At 42.3% G+C, this 26378-nt stretch overlaps 1 long non-coding RNA gene across 1 annotated transcript; it reads right to left on the reverse strand.

Annotated features, from left to right (window-relative positions):
- Window positions 1-401: 401 nt before the first annotated feature.
- On the reverse strand, window positions 402-7716 carry LOC117096573. The gene is made up of 3 exons (XR_004442518.1): window positions 7594-7716; window positions 1472-1557; window positions 402-798 (listed from the first exon to the last, which is right to left on the reverse strand). It is a non-coding gene; the product is annotated as an uncharacterized LOC117096573 (long non-coding RNA).
- Between the last annotated feature and the right edge of the window lie 18662 nt (window positions 7717-26378).

The raw sequence follows: 26378 nt of genomic DNA on the forward strand, positions 1-26378 counted from the left end.
CTCTCCGGGTCGCTGCTTCGCCCTCGGGAGGTGCGCACCGATGGAAGCCTCCCACGGAAGTTTCGTTCCTCCGGGCTACGGGAGAAGCCGAGCGCTGCAGCCGCCCGCAACCTCTCTTCCCCCGGCGCCAGGACAGCTCCGACTCCGCTAGCTGCGCGCTGAGCTGCGTTTTTATAGACGCTGGCAGCGCCCCGCTCCCCAGCGCGCATGCGCGCTGCGCGGCTGCGGGTCGCCCAGGAACCCCCGCCGGCGCAGGGCAGCCCCTCTCTTTCCTAACCCGGCGAGGAGAAAGGTGTGGCCGTGGGCGGGGTCTGCCTGCTGAAATAGGCGCGGGAGGAAACACACCCTAAGCAATCCAGGCCTCGCTAACACAAATAACAATAATAATGGCAGAAACTCAATTTGCTTTGTGAAGATCTTTGGCATTCAACATTCGGTTCGTTTCTGCAAACTTCTCAAGGGATTACGATTACTGTCCACTCTACAGATCATAAACTCGCCGCTCAGATGAACTCTCTCAGCTTCCAGCAGCTGATGTCCTGGCCACGGTTGGTCCCAGGCCCTATGCAGGAAGAGCTCGGATGTTTGTGGCTCACTCACACGCCCGGGGCTGTGTCTGGTGGGCTGGAGGCCTCCACCACAAGGTGGAACGGAGAGAGTTCCGCAACGATGTCACACATTCGGCCACGGTCTGGATGATCTGTGTCCCTTTTTCTTTCTATATTTGGGTGTGGTGATTTATCGGATTCCAGCAGGAAAGTGCCTTCGTCCAACATGTGGCCTTAGTGGTTTAGACAGCTGCAGTCAGGAAGAAAACAAGGTTCAGACAGACCAGAAATTCAGCTTTGATGAAGGAGAAATTAATAGCTTCTCTCTTCCAGAAGCTGGAACAACAGGTGCTGATGTTATTAAAGCAGCAGTGATTATTTTTAAAGGAACGAACGCCCCTTCCCACACCGTCTGGGAGTCAGCAGACCTGAATTCTAGACCTAGCTCTACTAGTAGAGAATCACTGCGTTTTTCTGGTCTCAGTGTCTTCATCTATAAAGTGGAGCATAGGACGTGATGATCACTAAGATCCCTTCCAAGTTCATGACTTCAGAACACAGGCAATTTTATTTACAGCAAAGACACTCAGATTCAAGCAACCGTTGGATGCTTGTGTATTCTGGTTAATGTGAAGATTCAGACATTGTTGATTATTCTTCCACTTGTCCCAACAATGTCAAATCCAAGAAAAAACCGTACCCTATGTCCCCGCTCCCCAACACACACCTTATTCTTTTCACTAAACCTCTCTCCAAGCATTGCACTTTGTTTTCTTGCAGTTTTTTTGGTTGTGTGTCATTTTTAGCTACACAGAATTGTGTATTTTAAATGCACTAGTCACCAAATTTCTTAAGCTAGTAAGCTAAAAAAAATTTCAATATCAAGAAATCATTCATTCAAGAAATACATGCCATGCACTTACAGTGTACTGTGTTCTGTGCTGTTTACTGGGACTCATCAAGAAGCCAGACAGCACGGCCATTTCCTTCAAATAGGGCCTAAAGTCTCCTGGGTAAAACACAGAAATCAGAGAAAAAGACAAAGAACTGAATAAGCAAAGAGAATGCAAGTATGATCAAAGCTCTCACCCACAATGAACAGCATCAATTTAAGCACATAATCTAGGTTAGGGTGGGGAAGGAGGTCAGAAAAATCATCAAAGGAATAACACTTAAAATGAGACCAGAAGAAGCCAAGGGAAGACTGAGTTTTCCAGAATGAGTCGTTTTCTTAGAAGATACCATTAGCCAACATTTATTGAGAGCCTACTATGAGCCAGCCACCATGCTAAGAATTTCACGTGCATGGTTTCATTTAATCCTCACAGCAGCCCTATAAATAAGACAGTATTACTATCCTCATTTTACTGGTGAGGATACTTGCTCAATCCCTAAAGATAGAGAGTGTCAGTTTGCCTGGACTGTACCCAATTTTTCCTGACTCCTAAGCCCACCCACCACACTGCTGGTCACCACAGCCTCCATTACAGAAAGCCCAGGATTGCTTAACTGGGAGTTCTGTACAGACCATGAGATGGTTAGATATCATCTTCCTATGGCAGCACGAATTGATTTGGGTGGTGTTCAGAGGGTGAATACTTTGTTTTTGCCATTTGGAAAAACAATTAATGCAAGAGAATTGTACTTATTATACTATTTAGAATTGTATAATTTCAGACAGTACCTATGCCATAACCTCCTTCCACGATCCGCTGATCCTATTCACCAAGACATCCACAACTTGTTAGAATTTATTTATGAAGAAAAAAATTGTTTAACATTTCATATTGGAATTGATTTGGTGACCAGATAGTGCCACCTTTAAAACACAAAGTTTTTCCCAAATAGTCTACAGTTTAATCTATAATTGGTGAACTTAGAAGTATGGTGCTCTAAGCAAATTCATCTTCTTTTTTTTTTTTATTACTGTGTTTCCTTTCTTCCTTAGCAGTTAGGGGGAGGCCCTTTCACGATTACTTTATGTAGTGATTGACTATCTTCAATGCTGAAAGCTCGTTTATGTCACTTTGTCTCTCTTGTATTATCGTTTCTTTGTATATCTGGAATGCTGTACTGAAATTTTATAAAATCACTTGCCAAGTATTTAGTGAGGTTCTGCATGGGAGGTGCTATGGGGAGATGTTAAAATAGTCTTGTTCCTTCCATAGGAAATTTTTAAAAAATCCCTCATTGGTCTTAAAAGACAACCAAAACTATTTTACTCATTTCTTCTGAGAAACTATAACTAGTAATTACAACATAAAGGTAGTAGTAATCATAATTTATGATAACCAAAATGAAATGTCAGGCAGTCTGCCAAAATATATTTAAAAACATATGAAAGCGTGCCGCCCCCTTTTTTAAAAAATTGAATTCTATAGACACTAACTGAAAAAGTGTATTTTCAAGTTATTTTGCCTTTCAGTATGTGCCTGTGTGTGTATATACATAGATATATATATAATAAAATCCAGTTGATTTAAAAGCAAACTTCTGACACATCTTCACTAGTACAAATAGCAAGTCATGTAACTAAAGAAATGATTACTTACAACTTTACTAACTAGAGTTGATACAAATCAGATGGAGGTAATCATATTTCATTTGGCTGGCAGTTCTAAAAGCTGCAAGATCTACAGTGTTTTTCTGCAAGTTTCAGCAAGAGCAGAAGGTTCTTACCATCTGCACACCCGTCAGCAGTCTGTTTAGGGAGAATGGCCTTCACTAGGTTCATTCATCTTTTTCTCCTCTTCTCTCATAAATAGAAATAGTATTGAAATTTGGCATTTGGTTTACCAAAAGTTCTTTTAAATTAAAGTGTTTTTGTTAAAACCCAAACAAATGTGTTAATTTACATTTATTTTAATTTTGTCTTCTGATTACCTAACTTCATCTAAAAATAAAAATGTTCATAAATTTGTGAAAAAATTGTTCTTGCTTTAAAATTTTTAATTTTTCACCCTCCTTATTTTTCTTGTAATTGACATACTGACTTCCAGAAAAGTAATTTCCATATTTTCAATTATATTTCTTCTCATTTGTCATTATAAACTATTGACATAGTTCTCTCTCATCCCCCCTCCTTACTCCATTGTTTTACTGAACCCCCTTTAATTTTTGATTTTGAGGTTTACTATGGATACATTTTCATTTTGGAGATATGGTGTTTCATGGAGGGCTTATTTCACTAATGCCTTCATATCTAAAAGAATAGCATAAGGGAAAGCAAATCATATATATGAAAAGAATCTAGTATCCAGAGTATAAGAGAACTCTTACAACCCAGAACAAAAAGGCAACCCAACCAAAAAAACTGGCTTGAATAGACATTTCTCCAAATAAGATCTACAAAAGGCCAATAAGCACATGAAAACACCTCCAACATCATTAATCATTAGAGAAATGCAAATCAAAACCACAAGATATCACTTTACTTTCACTAGGATGGCAATAACAGTAATGATGATGATAATGGGAAATAATGTTGGTAAGGTTGTAGGGAAATCAGATCCCTTGAACGCTGTTGTTGATGGGAATGTAAAACGGTTCAGCCACTGTGCAAAAAAGCTTGACAGTTCCTCAAAAAGTCAGACATAGAATAACCATATGACCCTGCAGGTCCACCCCTAGGTAACCCCAAAGAGATGAAAACATATGTAGAGACAAAAACTTCTATATAAATGTCCATAGCAGCACTATTTACAATAGCCAAAGGGTAGAAACTACTAAAATATCTGCTAACTAATGAATGGATGTACAAAATGGGTTATATTCGCACGACTGGAATGTTATTTGGACATAAAAAGAAATGAAGCATGAATACATGCTACAACACAGAAGAACTTTGAAAACACTGGGCAAGTGAGAGAAACTAGACACAAAAGGCACATACTGCATGAGCCCATTTATATAAAATGTCCAGAAGAGGCAAATCCAAAGAGACAGAAACTAGATCAGAGCTGGGCGTAGTGGCTCACTCCTGTCATCCTAACACTTTGTAGGGGTTGAGACAGGTGGATTGCTTCAGCCCAGCAGTTTAATATTGGCCTGGGTAACATAGTGAGACCCTGTCTCTACAAATTTTTTCTTTCAAAGTAGATCAGTGCCTGTCAGGGGCTGGGAGGAAGGAAGAAGGGGAAGTGACTGCTTAATGGGTACACGGTTTCCTTCTGGGGTGAAAATGTTCTGGAGCCAGACAGTGGTGATGGTTGCACACATTACGAATATAATAAATGTCACTAATGGTATTTTCATGTTGTGTGTATTTTACCATAATAAAAAAGAATCTAGAACAAATAAATAAATAAAACCCTGCAGCTGTGAAAGTAGTTATCTGCCCATGATGTCACTTGAAGGTTCTGAAGCAGGTGCACCAATTTTGAGAGGATCTATTCTTTTAACAGTGAATGGCCCAGAAAGAGAAACATTTAGAAAGTCTGAAACACAGCCAGATACCTCTGAGCATGATTCCAAGTCCCTAAGCTAAATGTTTTAAACTCTGTTACGGACTGAATTGTGTCTCCCCAAAATTCATATGTTAAAGCCCCTAATCCCTAACGTGACTTTACTAGGAAATAGTGCCTCTAAAGAGGTAATTAAGGTTAAATCAGTGGGGTCCTAATCCAAAAGGACGGTTGTCCTTATGAGAAGAAGAAGAAGACACCAGCCATGTGTTGGCACAGAGCAAAGGTGGTGTCCTCACTCAGTGAGAAGGCCGCTGTCTAAAAGCAAAGGAGAGAGGTCTCAGGAGAAACCCAAACTTGCAGGCAACTTGATCTTAAACTTCCAGGATCCAGAACTGTGAGAAATAAATGTTGGCTGTTTAAGCACCATCTGTGGCATTTCTTATAGCAGCCCGAGTTGACCAACAGACCATCCCTCCCCTTTCTCCTCTCCACTAACATCAGGAATGCCATGAGATGCAAGCATGAGGTCTTCCTTCATCGTAGTCTTCAAATGTAAGGCAGCTTGGGCCTTAACTCTATCTATGGATCATACAGGGATGACTTGAAGTGACAGGAGCTACGTATGCCCTAGAAACAGTTTGAGAAAACTAGATCTCAGTCTAGAATAAGAGACAGTAAATGTGTGCTGATATGAAATGGTTGAAGAATGGAGTGAGGCCAACTGGCTGCTAAGATTTGAATATTGTACATATCCAAGTTCAATTTCCTCCAGTACATTTTATTCTGTTCTCTATGGAATTAGGATTTCTTTTATTCCCTTGTCTCTTCTTCCAGACAATCAACTCCTTGAAAATGGAAACTAAACCTTACTCATTGTTTTTTGCTGTTGTTGTTTGTTTGTTTGTTTTGAGACAAGATCTCACTGTCACACAGGCTGGAGTGCAGTGGTGCAATCATGGTTCACTGCAGTCTTGACCTTCTGGTCTCAAGAGATCCTCTTGCCTCAGCCTCAGTTGGGTCTACACGTGTGTGCCACCATGCCTAATTTTTTATTTTTGTGGTGATAGGGTCTTGCTATGTTGCCCAGGCTGCTCTTGAACTCCTAGGCTCAAGCAATCCTCCCATCTTGACCTCCCAAAGTGCTGGGATTACAGATGTGAGTCACTGCACCCAGCCCTTGCTTATTTCTGAGTGCTCTGAATGCTGGACATAGAGTAGGCTCTATTTATCCATTCAATAAATATTTATTAAGCATGTACTATATGCCAGGCACAAAAATCCTCAATATTGACTTATTAGTTTCAAGGAATTTGAAACCAGTGAAATTACCTAACTGTGAAAATCATTCTGAGTACTGTACAGCAGCTCAGATATAGGCTATCTGAAAAGACTAGGGGAAAAAAAAATATCTGATGCTTCCTCGCACCCAGTGGTTCACACCTGTAATCCCAGCACTTTGGGAGGCCAAGGTAGGGGATCATTTTAGCTCAGGAACCAGCCTGGCCAATATGGTGAAACCCTGTCTCTACTAAAAATACAAAAACTAGCCAGGTGTGGTGGTGCACACCTGTAATCCCAGCTACTAGGGAGGCTGAGGGATGAGAATCACCTGAATAAAGGAGGTGGCTGTTGCAGCAAGCTGAAATTGTGCCACTGCGCTCCAGCCTGGGCGATAGAGCTAGATCCCATCTAAAAAATAAATAAATAAAAATAACCGATGCTTGAGAATAAATCCTTGGACGGTGGTTTTAGAGGGGAAGGTGATTCCTAGTGATTCCTAGTACATAGCCTCCCATGGTCCTGCCCCCACAGATTCGAGGCTTAAAATAAGAGTTTTGCAATGAAAGAAGATGCAAAAAAGGAACGAGTTGTTTCCTCTCCATTACCATGTGAAAGAAAAATGTAAGCTACCCACAGACGGACAGTAGGACATGGCAGCTATGTGCTGTCATTGGTGGTCTTCACTTTGGTTGTAGCTGCCTCATGTTCAGTATCGGTGGACAATGGCAGTGCCAGTGCCTTCTGCAGCACTAGCTGTTCTCCCGGACTTCTGTTCTCAGAATAGAAGGCATGGCTGAGAGCTAGAGGAGGGATGAGGAAACTGTGCCCACTTCCTGGTGACCAGGAATATGAGTTCGAGAAGCAGCTGGAGACACTTTTCAGGGATTCCCACAGTGGAGACACATTTCTGAATGGGATGGAGCCAGAGGAGGTAGAGAAATGTTTTGTACGAAATTTTATTGTTTTACATTCAGGCTGAGAAACTAGATTGCTTGAATATAATTTCACATTTTTAAATAAAATAATTCAGAAGGCATTTTTGGATCATAGTTTCCTTGAGATTTCTCATTATTAAAATTATTGTTTTTATATGATCAGGTCGTAGGGAAAAAAGTCCCATTGATCCTGGGTGTTTAGATTTGGTATAAACAGGAACTCCCTTTATCAAAGCTGCCTTAGCAGCCTCCTGGTAAAGACATGAAAAGATAAAGAATCATTGTGCTGCTTATTTTAACAGAAGCAGAATTATGGCCTTCACAGCACAGCCTCACAGTGGCCGCAATTATCCCTGTCCAAATATGTTAACTTTTTCAAACCAAGCCCTCCCTCGTTCTATGGTTTCAACCTCATTTTTGTACCTTTTGGATTAGTAAGAGATTTTCTTTGGCTTTTGGAAGAAGTCAACCTCTCAGGAAACAATTGAATTAAACTTCATGTTTGTTTAAGGAGTCCTTGGATAGTACCCCACATCTGCCTTTCCTCAAAATGTCTCCGATGAAAGAATAAACAGAATGTTCTGCATTGTGTGGTATCCAAATGAGCAGGAAAATGTTTAACAAGTTCCATATTCTGAAAATGTTATCGTCCCAATAACACCGTAAGACTTGTTAAGTATTTCAGACCATTTCACAGCTTTACAGCATTCAGTACACTTCTGGCTTCATACTGTTAATTCTTATATAATATACTAGTTATCTAGAGAGTCTTCAACTAACTAGCCTTCATTACCAAATTAGAAGGAACGGTTTTTTTGTTTTTTATTGTTTTTACGTTAGAAAATATATTTGAACAGATGAAGTTCAATCAGCTAATAGCTGCTATTTATTGAGCATCTGGTTTGTGCCAGGCATTGTGCTAAATTTTTTGACATCATTATAGTGTCTCATCTAATAAATACATTATTAAGTAAGGTTAAAAAAAAAAAGGTTTCACTTCATCCGCTTTTCTAAAATTTCCTAAGTTGAAAAGAAATTTCCAGCCTATGCAGAATGTTATCCAAGTATTTTAACACAAAGCCTTTTCTAGTTTTTATTTTCAATGAACTGTTTTCTCATGTTACACAAATGAGATGCGATATCTTATCAGAAAAAAAAATCCACAAAGCACTGGCATTCTTAATTTCTATTACTAATTTCCTTTTTGGTGCACAATGGTTTAGTTTTATTAGGTGTACATATTTTTAGTTACTTTATTCCTGGAAGTGGAACAATTTATTTTGGAGACATGAGGCCCAGAAGAAAATACTAGAAAAATGCAAAACAGAAAGTATAGAAAAGTTTAAGATGATTATTATTACGCACAAAGAAAGCAAAGGGGGAAGTTGCTCCGAAACTATCTTTAACAACGTGAAGGAATATTTTAGGAGGGACCTGAGTACAGAGAAGACAGAGCAGAGGAAGTGGAGTTGAATTACAGAAAAGTGATATTTAAAGAACACTCTCTAACCAACATAGATGCAGAAACGGTCATGCAGATGACTTGAGAGGTGAGGAGATCTCCCAACCCCTCTGTTTCTTAAAGACTTGTGAAATCACCTCTAGCTTTAGATGGAGAGGGGGAGTCTTCAGATATTACTATGCCAGTGGACAGGGCCAGCACTGGTTAAAATCCTGGAGACTTCTTACTAGGATTTCTTTCTACCTTACTATACAGTGAAACATTTTGAGGCTTGTCATAAAGAAAACAGCAAACATGGTTGATATTTGTTCTTTTGACACAGGTCAATCTTCCTGACTTCCTCAAACAAATAAAAAGATGATGATGATGACGGTTTGAGACATAGTCTCACTCTGTCACCCAGGCTGGAGTGCAGTGGTGGGGTCTCAGCTCACTGCAACCTCTGCCTCCCAGATTCAAGCAATTCCACCTCCGCCTCCTGAGTAGCTGGGATTACAGGTGTGCACCACCACACCTGGCTAATTTTTGTATTTTCAGTAGAGATGGGGTTTCACCGTGTTGGCCAGGCTGGTCTCGAGCTCCTGACCTCAGGTGATCCACTTGCCTCCGCCTCCCAAAGTGCTGAGATTACAGGCGTGAGCCACCCTGCCCGGCCTAAAAAGATTTTTAAACAAGACAAAATTGTGACTGCTATTAAATGTATCTGGTAACTGATTCCAATAGTATTTCAATGCTTTGGAACAATAACCATTTTTAGTGCTTTTGAGAGTGTAAAGAAAGGGAGAGCAGAGAGTGACTTGCCACAGGCCTGCTGCCTGGAGACCTGATAATCTGTGGGAGTAACACAGTTCCGACTTCTGCACTCTGGAAAGCCAGAGTCAGTTTCAGATGTAGGCAATTTACATTTATAGACCGGGTCAAGCAAATTGGACAGTTTAAGTGAGCACTGAATGAATGGGAACATAAATATGTTGGGGCCTATAAATGGTCATATTTATGGAGTGCAGTAAAATCCGTATCTCTCCCCACTTGGAGAAACCTTGCCAAGTGGATTGAATGCAGTGGTCACGATACTGAGTGCTGAAACCACAGGAGAGGCAAACTCTGTTCTTGATATTGAACTTCCAACGTCTGTAGTACTATTTCAGATGCACTTGAATATTCACTATCCCATGGTAGAGAATGGGTAATAAGTGCTAAGAAACATCAACAACATCAACAACAAAACACAAAGAAACAAAGAAACAAAACCCCCAAACCAAAAAGCAAACCACTTCCTTTTGAACTCATTCATAAATCTCCAAAATCTGTACCAGACTGTCAAACTCACCCTAATTTTTGGGAAAATATACTCCATATGTCATTTGATAGAAAGAGAAAGATTAAGCCAACTCCAAGTAATAAAAAATGGGTAACCGGTCCCACAGCACAGCACTCACTACTGTTTTATTCATTATGGTGGGTTCTGTTTGGTAGTCTTAGAAGAGAAGCTGAAGATTGGAGCCTGGCTTACTTTACAATCCGAGTGTCGGAATAGATTTAGCCTTCCAAATACAGGAAGCACGGTCCTCCAGCTGTTGAACTCTAGTGTGAGCTAGCATTGTGGGGTCTGAGTCCTGAGTAGGGAGCAAGCTCACTAAGCCAGCAGTCTTTCTAAAAGACAACTAGAGAAATCCAAGAAGAGATCCTCTCTGCCGCTCTGTGTGTCACGGTAAGAAAACACCGCCTCCCTATGGAAATACTCTGACATTGTTGCTTTGTCTCCAACTCACTGGAGATTCCAAGATTCCAAGAATAAAGAAAACTTGGGATTCTGATCATTGATGTGTATCAATTTTCACACTCCCTTAATTAATTTCACCATGAGCTATTGATCTCAGCAGACTTCAACACTGATTGTTTTTTCCCCACTAAACCAGTTTAAGTGCTCTGCTTTTTACGGAGTGATAAAATCATGCTATGTCTAATTGACTAAAATGAATTAGAAACTCTGTTTTTTGTTTGTTTTTAACTTTTTATTTGCAAGTAATTTCAAAATAGAGAAAAAGCTGCAAAAATAAAGAATAGTACAAAAGAATCACTGATTGTTAAGATTCTGGGTGATCCATTTTATGTCCATGCGGTGACTCATAAAATTGAATTAACCCTACTCCTGATTTGTGGCTATCTGTCACATAGACTTATAGACAAAAGCACCATCATTACTAGTTTTACATTGTTTGGTATGACAGAACCCAAACCATTCTCTTGCACTGGTCATTGATTTTTCCCTGTTTTCAACAAATTATTAAATCTAAATCCTATGCTTAGTGAAATACTATTTGGGTAGCCCACTGCTAGCAGCTTGGCTAACTTCACACATATTATGAGGCTGAACTTTGGGCCTAAGTGCTAAACTGAATACAATTTTAGGTCTTTCAATTCAGAGAAAAATATACGAACACCGTAACAGGCCTAAGACTTCCTAGCTTTGACTCTTGCACTCCATCTTCTGGCTAAAAGTTGGTCTTGAGATGTTTAAACTGAATACACCATTCATTGCAATTAGTTACATGACGTAGAGACTTCAGAGCGTTAGACTGATTTCAGCAAAAGAAACGCATGAACGTTATAGCCATGGAAATGTACTACCTCCACAGAAAAAAAAGCAATTTACAGGATCAGAAGGAAGATGACGACAAAGCTAAAATGACGTCCTGTGCTCACCTGGAATGCCGACCTGTGATGCTCATGTCAGGAGTATGCAGGCCAAGGTTGTAAGGCCAGGTGGCACAGGCAGAGAAGAAAGAGGTGGGAGGCGGGGTTAGGCACAGGGAGCCATGGTCTGATTATTGCGATTTTACTTTACATCTCAGGTAACTTTTCTCCAAGACACCAGCTCTGAGATCTACACTCCTTGAAGGCGAGAACTGAGTCCTGTTCATCTTTGTATCATCCACAGACCACACAGTGTCTTGTTGAATGAGTGAATTAAGAATGAGCCACTAATGTATTCACTCTTTTTTTAAATGTCCAGCCATGCTATTTAAATTAATCTGAAACACAAACATTAAATATAGAAATATTTCTAGAAATATGTCTATGTAGTCACATTTTTTGATTTGCTCCTGAGATGGAGCCTATTTGTGGAAACAAATGATCTATTTAGAGTTCTAATTATTCCAGACCCAGAGTGGGCTAGAATGAGTATATAGTTTACATCCAAAATTAACTGTTATCTTTTTGGGTTTTTAAAAGCATCATAAACAATTCTACAGATCCTATCTATAGATTCCATATGCTTTGGCCTCTTCTGGATTTAACAATATTTGCAACATACTCTTAAAAGAAGTGAAATGATTGTCATGATGCCATGGTAGTGACTGTCTCAACTGTAAGAAACATGAAAGTTTTGGATAATTGAAGCAAGAAGGCATGGAGACAGGTTTCTACACAACATCAAGTGTAAATCTCCCAGGGACTAGGATCCTTTTTGCATAGATAGTCCCTGTCCTTAACCTCATCTATACTTTGACTCTACAAGCTTTGCTGGTAAGTTTCACTGAGGGTCAAAATACAATGCAGGGCCAGGCATGGTGGCTCATGCTTGTAATCCCAGCACTTTGGGAGGCAGGCGCTTGAGCTCAGGAATTTGAGGCCAGCCTGGCCGACATGGTGAAACCCTATCTCTATTAAAAGTACAAAAATTAGCTGGGTATGGTGGCTTATGCCTATAATCCTAGCTACTTGGGAGGCTGAGGCAGGAGAGTCGCTTGAACCCGGGAGGCGGAGGTTGCTGTGAGTGGAGATCGTGCCACTGGACTCCGGCCTGGGCAACAGAGCGATACTCCATCTCAAAAAAATACAAAAATATACAGTGCAGTATTATAGCTAATTCTGACCAAAGGGAAAAATAGTGAAAAAGAAGACCTGCCGTTTATCAAAGACGTACTGTGCGCCCCATATTCTCTACATGCATTGCCTCCTTTCATCATCTAAGCACCACGTGGGATCATAGAGACACGCAGAGCTCAGCTTTGGCCTTGCGTTCAGCTAAAATCCTGCTGTCTGCCTTTGCTTCCATTCTGGAAGCCTGCTTTATGTCACCCCTGAACTTGCATCTGATCAATGGTCATCCACTTGCATAGGCTACCATTGTATCTAATCATTATAAGAACATCAGTGATACAAAGGTGGTGTGACATTTTAATTTGTTGTTATTACGATACAGTTTTCACTTTTAAATATAGATAAACATTCAACTTGGAGTGAAAAACCTCCTTTAAGTGTTTAGAGATTGGAATTGCATCAGTCCAAGTATGAATTCATACTTTTTTTTTGAGACGGAGTCTTGCTCTGTTGTCCAGGCTGGAGTGCAGTGGCGCGATCTCAGCTCACTGCACACTCCGCCTCCCGGGTCTACACCATTCTCCTGCCTCAGCCTCCCGAGTAGCTGGGACTACAGGCGCCCTCCACCATGCCAGGCTAATTTTTTGTATTTTTAGTGGAGATGCGGTTTCACCGTGTTAGACAGGATGGTCTTGATCTCCCGACCTTGTGATCCACCTGCCTGGGCTTCCCAAAGTGCTAGGATTACAGGTGTGAGCCACTGCACCTGGTCGAATTCATACTTCTTATTGCAAGACTGCAGTGAGCGCAAAAGTCTTTAATCTTATGTAAAAGAAAGCATGTTTTAGGATCTGTATCTTTTTTTGAGTCCACCAACATACATGGAAATTTAGATGACAATACATGGCAGAAAAAAAAAGATTAATAGGCCGGGCATGGTGGCTCACGCCTGTAATCCCAGCACTTTGGGAGGCCAAGATAGGAGGATCATTTGAAGCTAGGAGTTTGAGACCAGCCTGGGCAACATAGTAAGACCCCTGTCTGTATATATATAAAAAAAAATGTAGCTAGGTGTGGTGGTAGGAGCCTGTAGATGTAGCTATTTGGGGAGCTGAAGAAGGAGGATCACCTGAGTTTAGAAGTTTGCGGCTTCAGTGAGCTGTGATTGCACCACCACACTCCAGCCTCTGAAAATGTGAGATTCTGTCTCAAAAAAGAAAAAATCACAAGGAGGAAAATCTTCCAAATCATTCTACAACAAGGTATGTTACACATCATCTTTGATTCAGATACAATAAAGACCAAAGGGAGAAATGTAGAATATTTATATTAAAATGAGCTACTCAAACACCTTGCTTCTCTAACAATCACAGGTGAAAGTGGGCTCTATTTATATGTTTGGTAGGCAGCTGACAGAGGAGAAATCTTACTGACAGTGGAGAAATTATTGTATCTTCCCCATCATGTCAAACTTATAACATTTGAGTGATACAACGTTAATGATAAAATCATGTTAATGAGGTGAGTTGAATGCAAGAATGGCTCTAATTCTCTACCCCTCCACATATTCAGACTCTCGAAATGTGACTTTGGAGCCCCTCCCACCGAGAGGCGGAGTCTATTTTCCCACTTAGAATCTGGGCAGCTTTGTGATTTGCTTTGCCTAACAGAATGCAGCAGAAGTGACCATTCTGAACTCAGTTCTCAGGAGGCCTTGCAAGCTTCCATTCTCAACCTTTGAACCCTCTCATGTCATGAGGGCGAGCTCAGTTCTCTACAGGAAGATGAGAGACAGTGTGGAGCACAGACATGTGGCAGGCAGCCCTCCACCCACCCGGCAAGTGGCTGCAACCCCGGGAGCTGAGTCAGCCTGGCTGAGACTCTACAGTTCTGGCCCAGGTCAGTAGAACCACCCAACGAACTGACAGAATGGTGAAGAACAGTTGTTTATTGTTAAATACAACTGAAGTTTTATGGTTACTGGTTACACAGCGTTATGACAAAAATAATGATATAGTTAATGATTACTTTTTTGTGTTTTTTTTTTTTTTTTTTTGAGACGGAATTTCACTCTTGTTGCCCAGGCTGGAGTGCAATGGCGTGGTCTCGGCTCACTGCAACTTCTGCCTTCCAGGTGCGAGTGATTCTCCTACCTCAGCCTCCCAAGTAGCTGGGATTACAGGTGCCCGACATCAAACCCAGCTAATTTTTGTATTTTTAGTAGAGACGAGGTTTTACCGTATTGGCCAGGCTATTCTCAAACTCTTGACCTTAGGTGGCCTCTCAAAGTGCTGGGATTACAGGCACGAGCCACCTTGCCCAGTCAATTATTACATTTTAATAAGAATATCAGGTTTATCCTTTTATTCCAGAAATCGATGTTATCATGGTAATATTTGGCCTTGTTGCAGCAACTTTTCCACTTAGCCATTTAAAATTCAGCCAAAGTATGGATTTGGTGCATCTCTAAGAGGTAATAATTGTTATCTTCAGCTTAAAAATAATTTTTAAAAAGCACACATACAATTGAGGCTCATGAGGGTTTCTCAGACCCAAGTTCTAGCTATCTCACTCCAGAGCTGTGTTCTTAACACTAAGCTACATCCTTCTGAGGCAGCTCACACCTGTAATCCCAGCACTTTAAGTGGCCGGGAAGGGAGGATCACTTGAACCCAGGAGTTCAAGACCAGTCTGGGCAACACAGAGAGGCCTTGTCTCTACAGAAAATTTAAAAATTAGCCGGGCATGGTGTTGTGTGCTTGTAGTCCCAGCTACTCAGGAGGCTTGAGCCCAGGAGTTCGAGGTTGCAGTGAGCTGTAATCACGCTATGCACTTCGGCCTGGGTGATAGAGCGAGATACTATCTTTAAACAAACAAACAAAACAAATAAAACAACTCCAGCTACATCAGGAATGAGCTCCAGCAAGAATGGAGAAGTCATTGTATGGCATGATAGATGATTTATTCTGGGTAGAAAATGAAGAAAGCTGCTTCCATTTGAAAACTGATACCTGTGTACACTATTAAAAATAACTGGGGCCAGGTGTGGTGGCTCAAGCCTGTAATCCCAGCACTTCGGGAGGTCAAAGTGGGCAGATCATTTGATGTGAGAAGTTTGAGACCAACGTGGCCAACATGGTGAAACCCCATCTCTACTAAAACTACAAAAATCAGCTGGGTGTGGTGGCGCGCACCTGTAATCCCAGCTACCCGGGAGGCTGAGGCAGGAGAATCACTTGCACCCGGGAGGCAGAGGTTGCAGTGAGCCGAGACCACGCCACTGCATTCCAGCCTGGGCAACAGAGTGAGACTCCATCTCAAAAACATAGGATTAATTTGATGATTTTCTGGAAAAGGGTCTGATAGCAGGAAGTACTATAATCCCATGACATACTGACACACAGATACTCAGTAAAAGTTTATTGAATTGATGAAACACATTTCAGTGAAATATATTTTGCAGTTTAAAGAAAAATCTCTTATTTTTTCTTTTTTTTTTTTTTTTTTTTTTTGAGGCAGAGACTTGCTCTGTCACCCTGAGTGGAGTGCAGTGGCACAATCATGGCTCACTGTAAACCTGAACTCCTAAATTCAAGTGATCTTCCCACCTCAGCCTCCCAAGTAGCTGGGACTACAGGTGTGAGCCACCACACACAGCTGATTTTTTTTCTTTTTTGTAGAGACAGGGTCTTGTTATGTTGCCCAGGCTGGTCTGGAACTCCTGGGGTCAAGCGATTCTCCCGCCTTGGCCTTCCAAAGTAGTGGGTTTACAGCCATGAGCCACCATGCCCAGCCTCTTAAAATTATTTTGCAATACAGTCCTTTCTGTTACACTCCTGACGTAGTTACTCTAAAATTAGAGCACCAATGTGACTACATGGGTCTCCTCAGATTCAACTAAACTGCCATTTGAGGGGAAGTTGTTGGGGGAATGAAGCAGTGTGTTTGTAAGATTGGTACAAACGAAGTCAACTAGGCTGTGAGTAAGGATGCCAGTGATAGAAGGCAAATGGACGGGGTAGATAAGATCAGTGGTTCCCAAAGTGATTTGAGGACCAGCAACATCAGCATCACCTGGGAACTTGTTAAAGGCAGATTCTCGGGCCTCGCTCTGGCCCGTGGAATCAGAACTCGAGTCAGGCTCAGCAATCTGGGCTCTAACATACACTTTGTTTTTTTTTTTTTGAGACAGACTCCTGCTCTGTGGCCCAGGCTGGAGTGCAGTGATATGATCTCATCTTACTGCAGCCTCTACCTCCTGGGCTCAAGTGATCTTCCTGCCTCAGCCTCCTGAGTAGCTATGGGGCATGCCTCCACGCACAGCTAATTTTTGTATTTTTTGTAGAGACGAGGTATCGCCATGTTGCCCAGGCTTGTCTTGAACCCCTGAACTCAAGTGATCTGCCCACCTTTGCCTTTCAAAGTGCTGGGATTACAGATGTGAGCCACCGTGCCCAGTCTCCAACACACTCTCCATGATTCTGATCCTGCTGAAGCCTGAGCACCACCAGGTAAGAGAACAGCGTCATTCCAAAGGAGGCTTTCCTCCTTCCTGTGCTTTAAGTGTGGGTCTTACTCTCAGTCCAGAAAGGTGGAATCAGGCAGCTGTTACCTTCCTTGTTCTCTGCTCCCAGAGGTTCCTGCAGAAGTTGGAATTTCCTTGTTCTGTGTCTCAGTTTGTTAAAAATGAAAGTGTAGGGGAGAAAAAGGTTGGGAGAAGGTAGCTAGTGATTGCCCTTGGCTGCCCATGGCTGTGACCTCCTGCCACCACCTCACTTTCCCCTGGTTTCTGGTGCAGGTCAGCAGCCTCCCCTCTCCTTCAGCGGAATCCTGTGGCTGCTCTGAGGAGGTCGAAGCACCTTGTATGTCATGTGAAAACTATTTCCAAGCAAAGTGCTTTGCCTCCAGCTGCGAAATTGATTCCTGGCTTAAAATCCCCAAAGAGCGTCTGCCACCAGCTGGAGTTGCTATTTTAAACCTAGACAAAAGGAGTGTGTGAGATGGGGAGGGACTGTGTATTATGTACAGGAAAAAAAAAAGTTTTAAAATATTTTTTTCCTCAGAATTGGGAAATGGCACATACAGGGGAAGAAATGTGTGAGGAAAAGTGATATTATTTTACTTCCTATATTATAATTTTTTGGTCTGATAGCCTAAAATTTAGTTAATTGTAACAAAGCTCCTTCTGAAATTAGAATCAAGAAATTCAGCTTTTGGGGATTTAAGGGACTGTGGAATTAGATGAAAAAGAAGATGAAATCCAGCCCCTGCAGACTCCAGGGAAGGTGCGTTCCTTGTTGACCGCTTGCCTGGGTGAACTGTCTGGTTACATTCAGGAACGCTCTGTGCAATACCGCATGGAAATCAGAAGTGCCTTTTACCACAGACACAACAGATTCAATATTCCTCAGGTCTGGACTTTTTTCCCCTCCAAATTCATTGTTCTCCATAAAAATGAGTTTCAAACATCCAGTTAAAACCTGCCAATGCTTCACTGCCTGAGGACACTAAGCTTGCAGAAAAGTTTACCCATGAATCATCCCGTTAGTGTTGCCATACCTTGTATTTTTTATTGATACCTAATATACATATTTATGGGGTACATAGGATATTTTGATGCATACGTACAATACGTAGAGCAAATCAAGGCAATTGGGGTATCCATCACCTCAAACATTTATCATTTCTTTATTTTTGTTTGCTTGTTTGTTTGTTTTTTGAGATGGAGTCTTGCTCAGTCACCCAGGCTGGAGTGCAGTGGCGTGATCTGGGCTCACTGCAACCTCTGCCTCCTGGGTTCAAGCGATTATCCTACTTCAGCCTCCCAAGTAGCTGAGACTACAGGCACTTGCCACCATGCCTAGCTAATTTTTGTACTTTTAGTAGAGACGGGGTTTCACCATGTTGGCCAGGCTGGTCTCGATCTCCTGGCCTCGTGATCTGCCCACTTCAGCCTCCCAAAGGGCTGGGATTACAGGCATGAGCCACCATACTCGGCCTATTCATCATTTATTGGTGTTGAGAACATTCCAAATCTTCTCTTCTAGCTATTTTGAAATACACAATATTGATAACTGTAATCATCCTACTATACTAAAAAACACTAGACCTTATTTCCTCTTAACTGTATGTTTGAACCCATTAACCAACTTTGCTTCATCCCTCCTCTCCCCCCACCCCTTCCCAGTCGCTGGTAACCATCACTCTAACTTCTGCTCTATGAGATCAATGTTTTTAGCTCCCCAATATGAGTGAGAACATGCAATATTCGTCTGTGTCTGGCTTATTTCACTTCACACAGTGACCTCTGGCTCCATTCATATTGCTACAAATGATATGATTTCCTTCTTTTTATGGCTGATGAGTATTCCATTATGTATATATCTCACATTTTCTTTATTCATTCGTTGATGGATACTTATATTGGTTCCACATTGTGGCTGTGGTGCACAGGACTGCAGTAAACATGGGAGTGCAGATATCCTGATAAACTTACCGCTTTTGGGGGGTTATATATGCCTAGAAGTAGGATTGCTGGATCAAATTAGCCATTATTTTATTTACTCTGCAAACATTTATTGAGCACTTACTAGGTGGTAAACTAATACAGAATATAAAAGTCAAAAGATACTTAACCTATAGGAAGGAAACAAATGTGATAGATAATGAATTAAATAAGACGTAGTGAGTGCTATGGTGAATCTTGTTCAACCTGGGCATAGAGGAGGGGAGCAGTGAAGAAACTTCCCCTGAAGACGAGAGTCCCAAGCTAGGTGAAGAAGAGGGAGGGGGGTTTCAAGCAGGAGGAGGGGACTCTGCAAAGACAGACCAGTCTGAAAACACAAAGGACTGGGAAGTCCTCCTGACTGGCAGGCCACACCTGGAGAGTGGCTGCGGAATGGAGCTGGGAAGCGCATTCAGCTATGGCTAGCATCATCTGTCAAGGTCAAGCTCTAGAAGATAACTCCACTGGGAGTTTGCAGGTGGCCTGGACAGGTTGGATGGAGGGCAGACAGAGACTACAGGAGAAGCAAACTGAATATTTTCTTTTGTCTCCAATTAGTTACATCATAAACTCTCATCCTCCCAAACCACAGCTGACACTTCCCCAACCAAAACAGGCCAGAATTCCTGGTGGATAAAATTCACTGTTATAAGATCAGTGGCTATTTGCAGAATGGAACCAACAAATCAATAAAAGGCTTCTTTTGAAATTTCCAGTATTATTAAAGAAAAAACAGAAATAATGTTTTAAGTTGTTATGTGCATTTAAAAAAGGTTAAAAATGTTATATGTTATATTTGTTTTTAAAATGGTGAATGCTACTGAAGCACCTTTTCAATGCACCCTAAGATTCTGAAGCAGAAGGATGCTGCCATCTGGTGCTCGGCCACTGCTTTGGGAGCAAGTTATGTGGAACAGAAAACTACTATTCTTTTGGCCCAGATGTTTTATTTTCAGCTAATGCATAGATTCTTACACAGTGCAGGGGGTAAAAAATCAAAGTTTGTGATAGAAAAATACATAAAAATTGAAAAAAACAAATACAGATGGGTGGAAAAGCTGCAAGGATCGCATTGGAAGCAAGTATGCTCTGCCTTCACAAGCTCGGGGACAGGGCTGAGAACGGGAGAAATGTCTCTCATGCCCCCCAGTGTCTACTGGCCTGACCTGCAGCATCCAAAGATTTTTCAATCATTTCAGAGAAAATCCCGCCAATTTACATCACAGTGAATTTTAATTCATCATCCTTATTTACAAAAGTTTCCTCCTCCTTTGTTATTATTATGACAATAATTTAAATATTTAACTGTGGTAGACAGAGGCCTGGTGTTTGCTGATGGCTGTGTGCATGGAATTTACTCTGGCTGCAATATGGGGCTAATTAAGGACGCCAAGAGGAGCTCGAGGATGTGATGAGGTGCCTGCTACCCGTGAATAAACGTGGGAGATCTTCTGAAATTATTACCGGGTGGACAGGGACCAGGGCTGTGTGCCTATAAACTGCAGCAGAGTGTGTGAAAGTGAAAACTAGTGCTGAGCAGAGACCATGGCCAAAGAGGAAAACCGTGAGGACAGGAGGAGAACCAGAGATGGGCACTTGGTGGGAAGCCCTTGTGTACGCTGGACCACGGGAGGAAGAAGAACCTGACTAGACCTGGAATTCAGTGTTGCTCCAATCTAGTTTAGCTGGAAGACACACAGTAGAATAAGCATCTCTCAGTAAACAAACAAACAAGAGGCCATTAAGAAAAGAAATCCCATTTTAGAGAACCAATCAAATAATGTGATCAAACTAGTGAAGAAAATGGTTTACCTATATCTGCTCTTCCAATTCTACCAGAAGCTGCTAAAATTTGATGTTTAAAATTCTTTTAAACCTAAGAACGTGGACAAAATTAAAATTCACACCACAGACTTTGAGGAAATGTTTCCTGCATGTGGTTTTGGTGGGAAGAGGAAATAGAACCACCACAACTCAATGAATCTATTTATTCACCTGTTCCTTGGAAGCCCAATCTCCTCCACCTCCTTAAGCCTTAAGACCAAGCCCCCAGAACCGTGCCCGCTGCACAGGAGATCTCAGTAAATGTTTGTTTATAGGATTTGAAGTAACCAAGATAAAATGATGCAAGGAGGTCTCACAGACACAGAACAATGACTACTATTATATCACGAAATATTCTACAACTCGTTTGTCAGTAGGTTGGATATTTTTGTGAAGCAACGTCTCATATGCTGATATTTACCCATCCTTCTATATTTCCTCAAGAGTACCTTACTGTTAGTCTCCACCAACTCCCTCTTCCCCTCAATGAAAATGTATTCCTGGGCTGGGCGCAGTTGCTTATGCCTGTAATCCTGGCACTTTGAGAGGCTGAAGTGGGTAGATCACCTGAAGTCAGGAGTTCAAGACCAGCCTGGCCAACATAGTGAAGCCTTATCTCTACTAAAAATACAAAAATTAGCCGGGCGTGGTGGTGCACACCTATAGTCCCAGCTACTCAGGAGGTTGAGGCAGGAGAATCTCTTGAACCCAGGAGGCGGAGGTTGCAGTGAGCTGAGATTGTACCACTGCACTTCGGCCTGGGTAGCAGAGTGAGACTCCATCTAAAATAAATAAATAAATAAATAAATAAAAAGTATTTCCGTCAGAAAGCCACCTGTTCATTCTTTCCAACACTGATTTATTATAATCACAAACGCACTGCTTTTCAGAGCACAATTTGTGTGGCTGCTCAAAAACGTCATAAGGCATAACAGCTAACAAAACTTATCTTACCAATAAAATATCAAGATAATTCAATTGTATTCAAAGGAAGAAGAAACACTTTTTATCGCCTAACACCGCTGGTTTGACATAAGTGAACCCAGAGCAGTGGGAAGAATGGAAGCAGGTTTTAGTCCACAGCTTCCCGTGCTTCATGCTCTCATGGTCCGGGGATAGTTTTTTTTTTTTTTTTTTTTTTTTTTTTTTTTTTTGAGGCGGAGTCTCGCTCTGTCTCCCGGACTGGAGTGCAGTGGCCGGATCTCAGCTCACTGCAAGCTCCGCCTCCCGGGTTTACGCCATTCTCCTGCCTCAGCCTCCCGAGTAGCTGGGACTACAGGCGCCCGCCACCTCGCCCAGCTAGTTTTTGTATTTTTAGTAGAGACGGGGTTTCACCGTGTTAGCCAGGATGGTCTCGATCTCCTGACCTCGTGATCCACCCGTCTCGGCCTCCCAAAGTGCTGGGATTACAGGCTTGAGCCACCGCGCCCGGCCTGTATTTTTAAAACACAGTGTCACTGCCCTTTTGAGATGCAGCAGATGAACACGACAGTCATGCCTTACTTTTTCCCAAGAATTAAAAGAATGTGACATATGCCCGGTAAAACAATCTTCGGCTATACCCACTGAATGAACCAGGAACATGGTGTGTCATCGGGTGAGGGCAGCACATTCCCCCTGGCTACGTCCAGAAGCTGGTTTCCCTTTGAGTCAGCTGAAGAGTGTCGCAAGTCCTCACTCCACCCTAAAAAGCCCAGAGTTACAAGCATGGGTGGCTGTGAACTGCAACTGCAAGGATTCCAAAAATCAAGGCTGACTCCTCATGCAAATTTCAGGACCACCCTGGACATTAAAACACACAAACGAACGAACAAAAACCATATAGTGAGTTCTCTTTTCTGGGACCTGGAGTGGTTCCGGCTCCCACCCGCATAGAAATGATGATTCCTCGACATGAAAACCCCAAGAGGCCTTAGAGGCAGATGGCTTTTCTTGGTTCTATGGAAGTAAAATGCTTGAGAAGCAACTTTTCCAGGGGTATCTAAATTTTTGTGTTTTTTTCTAAGTATTAGATGTGGCTGGTCTTTCTGGGCATAGTTCCATAAATGTCGTCTTTAGGATAACTTGACAAATCCTGACTTGGGCAGGTGCAGTGCACATGCCTATAGTCCCAGCTACTCAGTAGACAGGAGGCTGAGGCAGAACATCTCTTAAGCACAGGGTTCGAAACAGCCTGGGCAACATAGTGGCTATATGACTATATTAATCTCATCTGAGATTAATTAATTAAAAAAAAATACTGATGTGAGGGGTAAAAAATCACATTCATGAAAAGCCTGATCTTGTAGTTGGTGTATAATCGCATATTTCCTAGTGGAGATTGCATTTTATTCTGCCTGAGCTGAGGGTGAGCAGTGGACCATGTACACAAGTCAGCAGAGTGGAGGAAACACCCAAAGCCGCACGTGGCCAGTGGCTGGCCTGTACTGGCAGGAAAATGATGGACCATGGGTTCCATCTAGTATCCTTGGTTTTCTTAGGAAAACCAAACAAACAGCAAACAGAAAGTCTGAGCAAATAGCCTTGAGAAAGGCAGGCTGGAAAGAGACTGCAGACACTTGCCTTTAGAAAGTTCCATCCCAAGAGGGAGCCTTACAAAATAAAAGTCTTCCTGAGCAGAGAAGACACTTTGGCAGGGAGTTTGGGAGCAGGAAGTTTTCCCAAATGATTTACCTAGGATGGACCATAGTTGGGTTAGTTTTTGTGTTAGGAAATCTTTTCTCAAGGAGCTTCCTGGCTGGGGATAGGGAATTTTTCTGAGAATTGATAACACTCTGTAAAAACGAATTGTGTATCTAATAATTTTTACCTGACCTGACTGTAACCTATATGAGCTCAAGCAACAGGTTTTTGTTTCCTGCTGTCACCCCAGGTCCCAGCAAATGTGTGGCAGAGTGGCTGCATAGGAAACGTTTATTACAATACACAGGCAGATTAAAGTATTGACTAATCATATCATACACCTGATAGGACTGAAAATTGCTCAAGTGAGCCACGTGTCAGCTGAAGACACTCTATGTGCTGACATTAAATTCACATTAACTGGCCAGGCACAGTGGCTCACCTCACACTTGTAGTCCCAGCATTTTGGGAGGCTGAGGTGGGTAGATCACTTGAACTCAGGAGTTAAAGACAAGCCTGGCCAGCGTGATGAAACCCCATCTCTACTAAAAGTACAAAAAAATTAGCCATGCATGGTGACGTGTGCCTGTAGTCCCAGCTACTGGGGAGGCTGGAGAATCACTTGAACCTGGGAGGCAGAGGTTGCAGTGAGCCAAGATCTCACCACTGCACTCCACCCTGGGCCACAGAGCAAAACTCCGTCTCAAAAAAACAAAACAAAACAAGCAACAGCAAAAAAAACATGAACTCAACCTCCTCCCATTCTCCCACCCCCCACACATTCTGCTGGGAGCCCAGCCCCTTTTAGAGATTTCAGTGAGTTGCTCTAGGTGACCCTGCAGAAGTTCCCTTTTTACTTACAGTCATTCTGTATGTGCTGACCCCAAAATAGAACCCAGGCATTTTCTCCACATTTCCCAAACACTACTAAAGTGGTAGTGTGTTTTAGACATTCACTGAAGACTTGGGGATTAATATTGGGGTTGTGTTATCATACAAATAGCAAGTATTCTAAGACATCTGGAGATTCAGGCCTTGGTTTCCTTCTCTTCTTACTCTCAGTTCTCCTCAGCCAGCTCATGCAGCCTCCCGTAGACCAATGACTGAGATCTCTGCCTGCAGCCCCTTCTCTGCGTTCTCCATCTGTGCGCTCAGCTGCTCCCTTTATATCTCCATGTGGATGTTGCACAGGCTCCTCAGTCTTACTTGACAAAACCTGAAATAGTAGAAAGAAAGCTCCTGCTGCAACGTGCTCAGACCCCAGGAGGCTGCTGCATTGCGTCATGTTGCGATAAGACAAGGATTTTACTACGTTGTGATGGGGGGCGACTCTCTTTTCAATGTATTCTACCATTTCTTGGCTTCTGCTTGGTTCACTTCATATACATTGTTTTACAGCATTTCCCAGGCATATTTCTCTATGACCAAGCTATTCTTCTTTGAACTTCTAGAGAAGTGATGATGTTGGTTGAGTTTCCTGTTGTCTTTGTTAATACGTAAACACAGCTCATGTACTGGGGGAGTTGCCAGTAATGATCATGGCCACTAGTGCATGGGACACCTTCTCCTTAAGCTGCAGATAATTCTTGTGCTGGGTACAATGGCATGGTGGGCCCACGAGGGTTCTGTATTCTCTTCCAATCTTTTCTTCTCTATTTTTGTCTTGCAATTTTATGATGTGCTGGACACAATTCAAGGGCATCTTAGCCACCTTTTGAGAGTGTTACCAGCTCCTGCCTCTTTCTCTGAGAAAGGCAACTACTCTGCCACTGAAGGCCATTTATCACGTGATCTGGAGTTCTCCAGAAGTGTTTAGGTCACATGTGATGTGACCTACAGTAAATGCATATTATCCGGTTCACATTACCAATGGCTTATGTGTTCATGTTAGAATTAGGTCTTGGGCAAAAACTAGAAAGAAATTGTAAAAACGCACTGTTCAGATGTTTTTATAGCGCCAGTGTAGATCAACCTGTGATCTTTCAAAATATGAACTGACTTGGCCGGGCGCAGTGGCTCAAGCCTGTAATCCCAGCACTTTGGGAGGCCGAGACGGGCGGATCACGAGGTCAGGAGATCGAGACCATCCTGGCTAATACGGTGAAACCCCGTCTCTACTAAAAAATACAAAAAACTAGCCGGGCGCGGTGGCGGGCGCCTGTAGTCCCAGCTACTCCGGAGGCTGAGGCAGGAGAATGGTGTGAACTCGGGAGGCGGAGCTTGCAGTGAGCTGAGATCTGGCCACTGCACTCCAGCCCGGGCGACAGAGCGAGACTCCGTCTCAAAAAAAAAAAAAACAAAAAAAAAACAAAATATGAACTGACTTAAAGAACTGCCTAACATTGATGGTAAAAGTACTTCTCCCTCAAAGTTTAGGTGGTTTTCTGTTTGCACCTTTGCTTTTTGCATGCTCTAATGTTTAAAGTTTATGAGGGCAAAAGTTTTAAAGGTTTGAAAATGATAAATGCTAGCATTTCAAATATGGTAATCTGGTACTTTTTAAAGTAGTTTATGTTAGGTAAATTGGGATGACTTCAGCTGCACTGAGCAGAAGCCCCTGACTTAAGGTGGCTTAAATGGTAAGGCACCTTATTATTAAGGGTGGCCTGATTGCTGATTGAGACAGCCGCTCAAAGATACCACTGCAGGGACCCAGGTTTTCCCATCGCTCTGTTTCACTATCTGAGCATTGGCCTTGCCTCCACCCAGGCTGGCTCCTCACGTGATTGCTGCAGCAGTTCTAGGTATCACATCCAGGTACAGAAACATCCAGAAGCAGAAAGAGGCCATGGCTCCTGGTCTCCTTCTTCAGAGGAAAACAATCTCTCCTACAAGCTTTTCTGCAGACTCCCCTCTAATCTCATTGGCCAGAATGAAGTCACATGCCCACTTATAAACTAGTCACAGATGCTGAAAGAGAACCATCATAATTGGCTTAAACCAAAACGGGACTTACTTTGAGTTGAC

Source organism: Trachypithecus francoisi, unplaced genomic scaffold, assembly GCF_009764315.1.
Source record: "Trachypithecus francoisi isolate TF-2019V2 unplaced genomic scaffold, Tfra_2.0 Contig01461, whole genome shotgun sequence".
NCBI classification, from domain to species: Eukaryota; Metazoa; Chordata; class Mammalia; order Primates; family Cercopithecidae; genus Trachypithecus; species Trachypithecus francoisi.